This window comes from Cydia splendana, unplaced genomic scaffold (assembly GCF_910591565.1).
Source record: "Cydia splendana unplaced genomic scaffold, ilCydSple1.2 scaffold_46_ctg1, whole genome shotgun sequence".
Taxonomy (NCBI): Eukaryota; Metazoa; Arthropoda; class Insecta; order Lepidoptera; family Tortricidae; genus Cydia; species Cydia splendana.
In genome coordinates, this window is record NW_026946889.1 from 1,224,778 (window position 1) to 1,237,838 (window position 13,061).

At 36.2% G+C, this 13,061-nt stretch overlaps 1 protein-coding gene across 1 annotated transcript in view; it reads right to left on the bottom strand.

Annotated features, from left to right (window-relative positions):
- LOC134805618 (uncharacterized protein K02A2.6-like) overlaps positions 1-13,061 on the bottom strand; it is a 246,920-nt gene that overhangs the window by 210,389 nt on the left and 23,470 nt on the right. The window lies entirely within an intron of this gene.

The following is a 13,061-nucleotide window of genomic DNA, read 5'->3' on the forward strand; positions in this document are numbered from 1 at the left end:
TTTTCAAACAGAATGGTGAGAGCATAGACCTAGTATTTAATATAGACGTTGTCGTCAAGCTCACCATACTTGTTAACCTATCGAATGAGATGATGCCTTTACCGATACTGGTTAGCAATATGTAATCATACTACATACCTATATGAGGCCTGGACGTTAGTGAGATGACGATTCACTCATTGCTGGTGTCCTACTTTATTACCTGCATACAAAATAAGTTTCACCTGATTATCCACCTGGTTTCTTGAACCTCATAGTCGCCTCCAAACCTCCCCTTATAGCGACCCCATTCCTCACACTAAGTTTACCATAAGTTCATATTAGCCATCAACAATTCCCTCGGATCACTGTTCACTCTGAATACTGATATACGTTAGTCACAATTTACTTGAGGCACATCATTAATCTAATAACACCATAAGAAAGCCGTTGAATTGATCCCCAAAGCAAAATTCTCCCTCCGTAGATCTGTTCGCACATAACCTTCCTTTCTTACTATCGTTCGGCGTCTACCCTCTTGTCTTTTCCTAAAAAATCACAATAACCTAGAAGCGGTTATTTAACTTAAACATGACTGCGAGCGCCATCTACTCCATGACGCTGGCAACTATTAGCCAGTTCGCATGTTCGCGACACTCCCGCCCCGCAGGAAAAAGCTACTCTTTTAATTGAAATTAGATGTCCATAAGCAAACATGTAAATAGATGATAAGAACACTAATGTGAATAATAATGTATTTGAGCTGTTCATCCACTGAATGCCTCTCTCGGCTTTGGCGCTGTGAATCGGCATGACCTGAGATTTCGTACCATTTCTGATGATGTTGTAGAAATGTGCTGAGGCACACCGTTTCTGAGACTGATCTGATTGTTCATCTGTATTTGTGCTGAGCTGATAAAGAACAGGATCCTGAGACTGGTCTGAGCATTCATCAATGTTTGTGCTGAGCTGATTAATAATTTGATCCTGAGATTGGTCTGAGCATTCATCAAGGTTTGTGCTGAGTTGATTAATAATATGATCTTGGGACTGATCTGAGCATTCATTGATATCTGTGCTAAACTAACTGATCTCTGATTTGAGAATGAAAGCAGTATCCTGAGATTGGTGTGAGCGACTGAGCGTTTATCGGTGTCTGAGCTGAGCTGAGTAGGATCACGGCTGCGATTTGTCATCTCTGGTCCGTTACTTATCTCTCTGTCTACCTATATCTATGTCCTATGTCTATGTGTATTTCCCACAATCTCGCGCGTTCGGTTCCAAATTGCTCCGAGCAGTCCTTAATTACAACGTGGCAACACCGATTTGATATCGAACATCGGTGTTGTTAGACAGTGAGAACTCAATTCTCGCTATATTTTATCTATGACTACCATCTGTGATGTTCTGATGTTATATGCTGCTTTGCTCTTATGATATCGTTAATAACTTGTTTCACTACTTCAAGGGTCAGAACTTCTACTACAGCAGACGTATACATGATGACCAGCATAATTTGCGTAATTAAACAACTGTAACTTTATTAAACACCGCGGCGACCGCGCGATCGAACCATAGTATAATTTAATATTACACAGACATAAGCGACCGTCTTATCCGAACGTGACGTGTATATGTAACCTAAGTTCCCACTTCTCTTCACTTATTACTACTGGCAGTAATCTGCTATGTGAAGTATTTTAATATACTTGCTTATTCATTAAACCTACTGCTGACATATCCATCTCTTCGTGTATCTACTTCATGTCCGGCAGCCCTCCCCCGCCAAGGAAGAATTACGCTATTCTCATTTAATCACAAATCAACATGTAAAAGAAAGAACCTATCTACAACTCAAGAGAACCACATTCGTTTTATTTTCTTAAGCTAAGCTAAGGATATTTAACAGACTTGTCAAATCGGGCACTTATTTCGAGTCAAGTCACCTTTTCTCGTAGTTCATTCTGATTTATTAAATAGATATTGTGCCAAAAATTACTGCAGTTTTTATTTTTCTAATCATTTTCTGATGCTGGTGTGAAATAATCTAGTTTAAAAAGGTTTGGACAGTCGTGTCAGCCTCTCTATTAGGTCTGAAAGCCATCAATGCATTAAACCTGAGCTACACTCAAATAATATGAACTAAGCACTTTATTTTCATCTTGGTTAGTTACAAAACCTGTCAACAACTCTTTTTTACTGCGTTATATTTACGTTACCGTGTACATAAATATATATGAGTCATGCTAAGGATCGTAGAAACAGCATAGCAAACTGTACCTACCGAGGTACCGATTCATTACGACTTTACATGACTATTCTTTAATTAATGTAACCGATCAGATCTTCAAGTGTAATAATCGCCCGCTTCCCGTACTACGGTATTTTCACTGCTGTGTCTATCAAATTGACCCACTAAGTTTCCTTTATTCACGAATTTTCACTTCACAGCTTTGATAACCATGAGAGACATTGAAGGGTACTCACTCAGTACTCTCAGTAGCAAATACTCAATGTGTGGCAATTAATAGAGAATACAGTGGGCACGGCGTCTGTATACTCTTTAAAGGCTTTCGCAAAGACTTTTGATTTCCTTCTCTCTCTCTTAAATCGGTCCCTCATTGCTGAGGATCGTGACTCCGTTTGATTCCGTCAACTAGTTGTCTCCATCGGTCCCGTTCTGTAGCTTGGTGGAGTGCGTCGCTGACAGGTATTTTTAGTTCCTCCGCTATTTGGTCCGACCATCGTTTGGGACTTCTACCCCTAGGCCTTTTTCCCTCTATTTTACCGGTCACGATAAGGCGTTCCAAATTGCTGGTATCCCTGCGTGCAACATGGCCAAAGTACCGCAATATTCGTTGCAAACAGGTTGTGGATAGACGTTGAGACGTTGATTTCCTTAACTGGAGTAAAATATCAGGGTTATGAGCGAAATGGGGATAACACGCCGAGTTATCTTTTTAAAGTTGATCAAGGAGTGCAACTGTTTACTAACATCGGTGAATACATAATGAGTATTGGAAGGCTGTTAGGGTGGTGTCTGAGTTGGTATGAGACTGCGTCCATAAAAGCCGATTCCCGCCGGCTTGCCTGTTTTTGGACGTTTGAGCAGCGTTGTAAAGGAAATATGTAAGCCAAATTAGCCCAGCCCCGGCTTGCCTATGGATATGTTTGACGCGCCGCCACTGGTTGATAGCCAACTTATCAATAACCTCAGTTTTGCAAATGACATGACTATAATTAGATTAAGTGTCTATGGAAAATAACTTGCGGTTCTGTTTCTAAAATTGAGCATGTCAGATATGAGTCCATAACTCCATACTCAGGATTCAGACCAGATTCATACCCCAGGATCAAAAGAAATAAGACGAAGTTGATGCGTGTCGATCTACCTGGTAAAATGAAGAGTACCAATGCATTGCACGATCTAGAGGCAAGTTGTTGGTTTACTTGGGATCTTAAATAAGCGACGATGGCGTTTTCGACCAAAGGGTGGTCAGAAGAGATCAGATAGCCAAAGCTGCGGTGAAACGACTCGCCAGGGTATGCATATGGGAGAACATACAACCAGTATCACACTAATGCGGACGCCTTGTTTTCTCGACCTTTCTGTACATGTCCAAACCTAGACCATTAAAACTGAAACCCATCATAGGACAGATGCATTTGAGAGGTGGTGCTGGCAAAGAATGCTTGAACGCAGTAGGTGAAATTGCATCAAGTCTCGACGAACTCAACATCAAACCGAGGTTATCCACTATTTGTACTCATCGCGCACGTACTTTCTTCTGCTATCGAGGCAGAAGAGGATCCTATAGTCTGGTCTGGAGAAGCTCATAATCACTGGCCACATGGCAAGGAAGCGTAGGGATAGGGATGGACGTATGGCCACACGGTGGGCGAACAGAAAAAATATTAAAGACAAAGCCACATTACAGGCTAGCATATCTAGGTACTGCAGATGGTGAGCACTGGTGAAGAACCACACAGGACAGGTGTCCAGCTGTCCACTGTGACCCAAGAGGATAGGGACACGAATAAAACTGATAACTCTGTCTTGTGACTATTGCTCCTGTAGTAGTCGTACATAAAACAAATACCATGTCCTTAACACTACGATATTTCACAGCAATATTAAAATTAATGAAGAAAGATACATATGGAACTTCATTATATGACATCTGATTCTAATTGTGGTTCTGATTTTTGTGTAGCTCCAGCCTCCAGCCTGCATTTTATATCTCTATATTCTGATTAAATCTGATAATCAAGCTAACAGTTGAGGCCACGATCATATACCAATAATTATTTGGCTCATGATTGATCTCTTCCTTTTACTATAACATAAAAAGTTTAATACTTAAATGAAGTTACCTATCACCCTTTCCTTCCTTCTTCACAGGGTTAAAACAACACATTTTATGTTAAAAATAATGTTCACTCGCATCACAATGTCTGTTGTCATAGACGACAGACAACTCTACGTGCCAAAGGTATGCTTTTACCGAGTTTTCAATAACAGGCATTATAACTACATAATATTACAAACACCTAATGTTGGTACACACTGTATTATCCATACTATTTTATTAACATCTAAGCAAAATCTGTGTTGATAGACGAGATAAAATATTTAGCCGATACGCTGTTGAGCCTGGAATAAATACTATATGATATAAAAGGCTAATTTCTAGCCTAGTGTTAAAAATTAAAAAATATATTAATTATTATTAATGTTTCGTCTAGACCATCTAGTATTATTACAGTTTACCACACAACATCTATCGTGGCCCATTTTTATTGTAAATATGATTTTTAAGGCAAAAAGAAACGTGAACAAAATAACTGAAAAGTATGTGAATTGACAGAAACACTGCTAGGCCAAGAAAGGTACGCTCGGCTAGTATGGCGGAATGGAAATAATTAGTAATAGCTGAAATTTTCGGTGTATGGGACAGATAATAAATCTAGTGATTACGTCGACACATAATCCAAATAAATATATTACATTTAGGTATTTTAAAAAAAATGTAAAAATACAAAAAATCACAGAATGTTTGTAAAAAATATTAATAACATTTTTTAAATTTATACTCATATAGAAATATTTGCTTTATGACATTAAGCATGAATCACACAAAAAATAATTCTGTATCCTACATTTAAAGTAAGTAACCTACGGTTATTATTAAATTCAGTATATTTCCTTCCTCAAAAATGGTAATAGGCTATTTTTTCTCTCATTATTTCCAAATTACAATAAGTACAAGCGTTGCAATTTAATCGTACACTAAATAATACCGCATGGTAGGTTTTATGGGGTTGTGCATTAATTGCCTGGTTAAAAATGGTAATAGATCAATATCATATGGGATTTTTATTATGAGTTCTCTTTCGTCGAATACTGTAAAAATCGGCTTGAAATATGATTCGTAACACAAAAAACCATCAAAAACGTTATCGTTGCTTTAAAGTTGCCGCGCACGAGCCAGCGAGCTAACGCGATTGGTCGTTGCATGGAGCGGGCGACGGAACGATGAAACTTCCATCGCCCCGAGCGCGAATATTTAAAAAAGTATTTAGTATATTTACTATTTACTCGGTCAAAACATATGTACCAGTGAACGTAAAAAATATGGGAGACTAGATTCGAACTAATTATCAGCTTTAATCTGGGCAAGAGTGCTGTAAATAAGAAAGTAAATTTTACGTAATTGCAGGCTTTCCGTCTTTGCGTGCGCGTTAAATTTAATACAATAATAGGCCAATTATATAGGGCTATTATACTGACACACACCCAATTTGATAGCAGAAAAAGACGCGAAATTAAAATTTTCTTAGGGAAATCAAATCTTCGCGCCTATAAGTTTAAACCATTTAAGGTTTCAATAGAGGTCATTTAAGTACCACCCCTCACCACTAAAATGTAATTATCAAAAACGACAGTTGCTAATGTTCCCCAAAGTAAGCATTTCTAGTTATTGCTGCAATACAGTGGTACCGGGCAACTTGCGACGCAAGGCCGAGCAGGAATCGCAAACCTTAAAATATTTGCACTAATTAATTGAGTTAGGATTTTGTTAGTACTCTTTAATTGAATAGAAAAAAATATAAGTTATGTATTAGAAATACCGTTTTTATTCGATTTTTAATTAAGTAATTATTGTTAAACTTATTTTTACCGTGTGGTGTCGGTTAAAATTTCACTAGTAACATCATTTGGCGACTAGGGCAATAAAAGTCGACACCATAACCAACAAATTAACAAACAACAATAACCAACAAATTAACAAACAACAAAAATTTGCAGTAATATTCCAAAACTCGACTGAACGCAAGCGCACCGAACCGTGTCGCTCCCCTGACGCGACTCAGTGTCATAAAACGTAAGGCCGTGGTATTAACGACAGCGGATAGCTGAGCGGCGAGCGGTGACTGTAGGCGGCAATAAGGTGTTCAGTTAATGTTTTTATAATTTCAAATGACTTCGTTTCCATGTAGAAATAACCAAACAGACTTTAGAAGCATTTAATATTTTATTTGTGGCCATATAAATTATGTTTTATTGGTAAATTAACTACAATTATTCATATTTGTGGATAAAACAATATACATACTATAATGAATACTGAATTAACATTAAATAAATACATTATTTATGACATAAAAATACATTGCGCGTATTTAACTACTTAGCACTGCTTAATTACGATACTTGCAAGCAAGTAGTAAAGTATATGGCTCCATCCTATCCTGTACCACGATATAGAAGCGATAACATTTTTGCGACAGTTTTGTATAGATAATGGATTTGTCGCTAGAAAATTACGATATCGAGATAAAAGTCAGGTTTCTGAGCGCTATTAAAACCTTAAACGCCTTTTACTTATACATGTTTTAAATTTGCCGCGCTTTTTCTAGTCAAGCTGAATGTGTTTCACTATAGAATAGTAATCGAATTGGTTCAGATTTAACGTTTAATGCATATAAATAACATAATTAGTAAATAACATAAGTTTGGACTAAGTACATTATACATACCTACATGACATCAGGCTATGGTTTGGCGCACCGTGACCCTGAACGGCGCGGTAATGTGTTACGGCTGTTAAGTGAAGTCCAGACGGGATGATCAAATCGACCGATTTGATCAGAAATGAAATTGGGGTCAATCTCCAAATCAAGCAACAATTAAACAACTGTACCCATATTTGGAACCTCAGAATAATATACCCGGCCGGATACCGGATAGTAACTTTGCTTGATTTCAGAGTAAACAAATTGGATTTAAGAAACAGTCACGGTCATATTGTACATTACTCGTTTATTATTTTAAAACAATTTAAACATCCACTCACTTGCACGCGTAGGTACCTACTCATTTCGAACATAGAAATGAGTCCGCGCCAACGTTCACCACGAAACAGGTTAAAACCTGCACAATGCGCACCTAAAAACCGAAATGTAGGTATTGTTAAATTTAGTTTGTAGTTATGTAATTAGTTTTTTGGTGTAAGTGTATGAACCAAGGTCTGAAATAAATGATTTTTTATTTTTTTTATTGTTCCGCCGGCCGAATATTTGGCCGACGGTCAGGCCGAATATACGGTATCCGACCAAACAACTATCCATTGCATTCTAATTGAGAGTGGCAACACTATCGTAGGTCGTATTGCCCTTTTCTAGCATATACGTCCCTCGCTCCTGCACTCCCACCACACAGGCAGGTTGCTTTAGTTATACAAGGCAAATTTTCAAGTCATTGGCTTGCTGTTTTTCCATCTGGAAGGTCGTGAAGCTAAACTGCTGGTGAGTTTTTGAATTTGTACCTCAGTTTAGCTGACTATATTGAAATAGTTATTTATTTTACAAGGGGGCAAAGTTGTTGTTTAACCGCTCGTGCTAATATTGATACTTGAGCAAGTAAAACATTTGAAACATGGAATCTTGAGCGTTGCGAGGGTTTCAAAGCACGAGGGTTAAACAAAATTTGCCCCAAGTGAAACACAAAATGTTTCACCACACCAACCCAAAGCAAATATTAAATGTAAAAATATCATACAAAATCAAATACAAATGAATTTTATTAAATATTTATGATTTAAAAGTCAATTCTACCAGCAAACATAAGAAAACAACTCAAAATTTGCATTTGATTTCTTTGCCTCACTTGTGAATAAAATGAAACTTTGCTCTCAGTTTTTGAAGTGCAAAGTAAGCCTTTCCGAGCTGGTGTGAAATAAATAATTAAATTTTTCACGCCACTGTTCGGAAATGTGGCAATAGATGGTCTAAAACCAAGCTGGAAAGTAGGCAATAGCTGTAGCACCTGAACCACCACTACTACAATGTTTCATTATTATCATCATCTGTCATTGGTGACAGTTCGCTACAGCAATGAGTATAATTTAAAACATAAAAATCAATAAAAGGTCTTTTTTGGCGCAACTTTTTCCTTCAAAAATAAATTTAGGTTATTTATAGGACCAATTTCTTGTTTAAAAAAAACACGAAATGTCAAACTATTCATTCATTCAGTCAGTTCATTCGATTCACGCTTAAGGCGTTTTTTACTTTTGTAGCTGTTTGTGGTTTTTTAGCAAAAACGCTTCTAACTTTAGAGTCGGTTTGAAGCAAACAACATAAAAACGCCTCTTAAATGTAATAAAAAAGAAAAAAGGCGGGATCGGAAAATTCTCACTGAATTGGGTAGTACTATAAAATATAAGAAACACGTATCTACGCTCGCTATAAAAATGAGTTCTTCTAGTGAAGAAAATGATATTCTTACGCTGACGCCTACCGAAATTCAAGAGACAGCACAGGCAGTGGCTAGTAATTTGCTACCAGAGAAATCGCGGGCTAGTACTTATAGTTATCCAAATGTTTCCTTATTTCCTCGCAGTAGTCGTGAAAAGCACTATGTAAGGCCTCGGCCGGAAACGCTAAAGATGGAGTCGTATTATTCGAGGGCCTCCACCAACGTGTCGGCCCTCAAACTCACTCGTCCATCTTTTAGCGGTTTTCCGTCCTCTCCTACAATGTACTATAGTTGTCCGTTAAATTATCTAGCAAATAAAAACGATCCGGAATAGTGATGTGAAAGTGCAAGAGGATATTAGAAAGAGAGATGCCTAAGAGTAGCATACCATAATGAATACATGTGTCTTAGCTGTATATTGTATTGTTAAAAATGCTTTATGTTGTTAATGTGTTCCAAATTGTGCCGCTTTGGCATTAGCTGTAAGGTGCAATTTGTTATTTGAAATAAATAAATAAATACAATAAATGTTAATTTTACAAAATGTACCTATCAAATTGTATACTTTACTAAATATCTCTCTCCTCACAGGTGTTACAATAAAGGGTGTACGTACTACATAATTAATTAAACACTCATAATATAATTATATTACATACACATAATAAGTATATCATAGGATATGTATAATCACATTGGTTTGGCGTCTTCCCACCACCAGGCGATAACAAACATGTTTCAATATTATTCTTAGGTTCCGAATATCGGTACAGCTGTTTAATGACAGCATTTACACAAAAATAAAACGCTAATTAACTAACTTATCATATTCGGAACTACAGATGCAACGGATAGTTGTTTGGCCGCATACAGGATACCGGATGTACGGCCTGACCATAGGCCGAATATTCGGTATTCAGCCGCCGAATATTCGGCCGGCGGAAATATTCAGGTTTTTCAGGTGCGCATTGTGGAAGTTTTGGCCTGTTTCGTAATGAACTTTCGCGCGGTATATAGGTCTATCACTAGGTATGAAATTAGTGCGCGAGCTAGTGAATGGAACGTTTAAATTGTTTTAAAATAATAATCGAGTACGATTATATTCCGATATCAAGCATAGTTATTTAGTACCCTTAGTTTAGTATCCGGTATCCGTCCGGATATTAAAATAAGGGCGAGATAGGATACCGGATAGTAACCGAATATCCGGTGCATCTCTATTCGGAACCTAAAGTTTTAATCCTGCATGGTGCAAATATGTATAATTTTGAGACAATGACTTGAAAATTTGTCTTGTATAACTGACAAAGCAACCTGCCTGTGTGGTAGGAGTGTGGGGGAGAGAGGGAGGTATATGCTAGAAAAAGACAATACGACCTAGGGGCTGTCCATACATGATGTCATCTATTTTTGACGATTTTTGTCGCCCCCCCCCCCCCCCCTAAAATCATCAAAAAATCATGCTTCGAATGACACCGTTTCCTCCTGCGTCATGGGTAGCATGTCATCATCCGATGTCCAGACCCCCCCCCAAATTTGAAATGACTTAAATTTATGAATAGCCCCCTACGACAGTCTTGCTACTCTCAATATTATTTATTCTTAGGTTCCGAATATGGTAAGTTACTTAATTAGCGTTTTATTTTTGTGTAAAACGCTGTCATTTTAAAGCCGTACTTTTCGCCTTATTGCAAAGGAGTAAGGTGCAAAAGTGTAAACATATATTTCACGTCGACTCTTATTATACTATGTTATACTTATTATGGAACTTACTATGTTATACTTATTATGGAACGTAAACTATGAATTGAAAGAGCACGAAATAGTCAATATAATACGTTTGTTGAAAAAAAAAGTCTACAGACGCTTAGGCGCGAAGGGTTATTGTCTCATAGAAAATTTGATTTTCGCCCCTTTTTCTACTGACAAAGTTGTTGGATAGACGTTAATATCAAATTAAAGAGTGGGCCTACACACTTCGCTGTGACAGAATGTGAAAGTGTCACCAAAACTGTCAAATGACTACGATAATAAGTATTCCTTTTATAATGCCACTCCACACTATGCCATTCTGAAATTAAATAAGAACGATAGATAGTCATGCGCAATTTTTATTTTTGTAGTGGGTCATAATTAATAATCAAACGAACTTACCTGTGAAGTTTGATTACAATTATACGAGTATCCAAATCCAAGACAACAATATAATTTACTGAGCAGCAGTACATGGAATCATGCCGTCCTTGTCACACATTTTAGAGATATAATATTTAAAAAACAAGTTCGCACTGTCCCTCTCACTCGCTACGCTATCATCCCCCGCCATCCCACTCCGACACCGCTCCTCAGATACCCGTCATTATTTCAGAGTGAATCTTTTTGTGTTATGCACTGAGACTATTTTATTTTTATTTTCGGGGTTGGGGGGCGGGACTTTGTTGTCTTGGATTTGGATACTCGTATAATTGTAATCAAACTTCACAGGTAAGTTCGTTTGATTATTAATTATACTTCCTATCCAAATCCAAGACAACAATATAATTTACTGAGCAGATGTTCAGAGCCTTGTATCTAAATACAGATGCGAAAATAAAATGAAATATCGATATCAAATCAGTAAGTTACGTATACCGTTACTGATATTACTGATTTCAGCTGAAGAGAACAACGGTGTCTCATAAGAGGTACATATTAATTTATACCAAAAAATTGTAATTATGTATCTACCTACAAATGTAATTTTATGTAGATATATATATCATAATAATATTATATTATAATGATGGGCGTCATTAATTAACTTAAATTATTATTCTTAAATTACTTGAATCAATATTCCTTTGTGGTGAAAGTAAAAAACAAAAAAGTAGGTATAAAACTTTCTTTGGTTACATTGGGATATTATGCATAAGTGGTCTATTCAGACAAATTATTCATAATGATGAGTTGATGACCGATTCATTTTGAAAATTATTTAAAATGTGGGCATTTCAGTCTAATGTTTACACAAGATTTCATAGCAAAATTTGGTCCTTATACTTTCAGAATCAATTATGCAAACAAATACTACACGCGATTACATAAATAATATTGACCAGGTTCGATTCCCGGTTATTTATGAGAGTTTAAAAAAAAGTTTGAATGTCATTATTATTAAATCTAAAATCGACGCCATGGTTCCTATGAACAGATTTCGCTATCTCTCATAGTTTCTGACTTCTCCATACTGACCCATTTGGATTGATCGCCCTGTATAATATATTTTGGAAACCTGTCAGTTAAGTTGTCGACGAAATCCGGCTAACAATTTAAATGATAATTAATAGGAAATATTAAATGGTAAAGAACAAAAGTTCTTAAAATCTATATCCTTATGATCTATGATATTATCATTTAGATTTTACATTATTCAAAGTTCCAATTATCATTGACTGGGATGTGTTAATAAGCAATTAGATATTTCATTTTTAAAAGATGAAATGGATACATTAAAAGAGTTTATATGCAAATAGTTATTTGTACAACAAGAGATCAAAGTTTGATATTTCTTCGAGTGCTTATTTTGAGTCCCGTGCAAGCGAAAGATTCTATAATATAATTTAGAATCTTGAGCGTACGGTAAGGGACTCAAAAGCGCACGAGATGTAAATAACTTTGATCTCGTGTAGTACAGTACTCGTAGAGAACATACCTATTAATTAGACAACTTGAAAAATGTAATCCTTCTTCATCACTTAATACCTGCACTCATGTTTTCTTAATATATACAAACAATTAAGTTTAATTACCGCAATCGAACACAAAAACAAAACGTAATAATAAATTTCAGTAAAATAATATGGAAATAACGAATATCAACTAAAACTTCAATCGACAACTTTTTTTTTGTAAAAAAAAACTTTGTAAGATACGGTCCGAATTGCGGATACGTACTATTTTTGTCAACTATGGTAGAAATTCTTAAAAGTAAAATAATTAATTTTGCGTGATAATCTGTGTATTTTTTGAGTTCATTATTTTAATTGTACAATAAAATACCTAAAATATAGTATTTTATCAGTTTTTATCAAATCTTAAACTTTATTTTTATTAATGAATTATCAAGAATTCATACTCGTACCTGGTTTGGAACGATGCGGTCTGAAGTTTTCGGGGGTCTATTATAAACCCTCAATATACCGTTGAATGTCGTTTTTAACTTTTTTTGCTGTTTCTTTTTGCTAACAGTGTGAAAGGGACAGAGATAATAGAACCCAAGTATTTCGAACTTATATTAGACCCCGCATGTTGAAATGACATTTGACTATAAAGGTCACTTGAA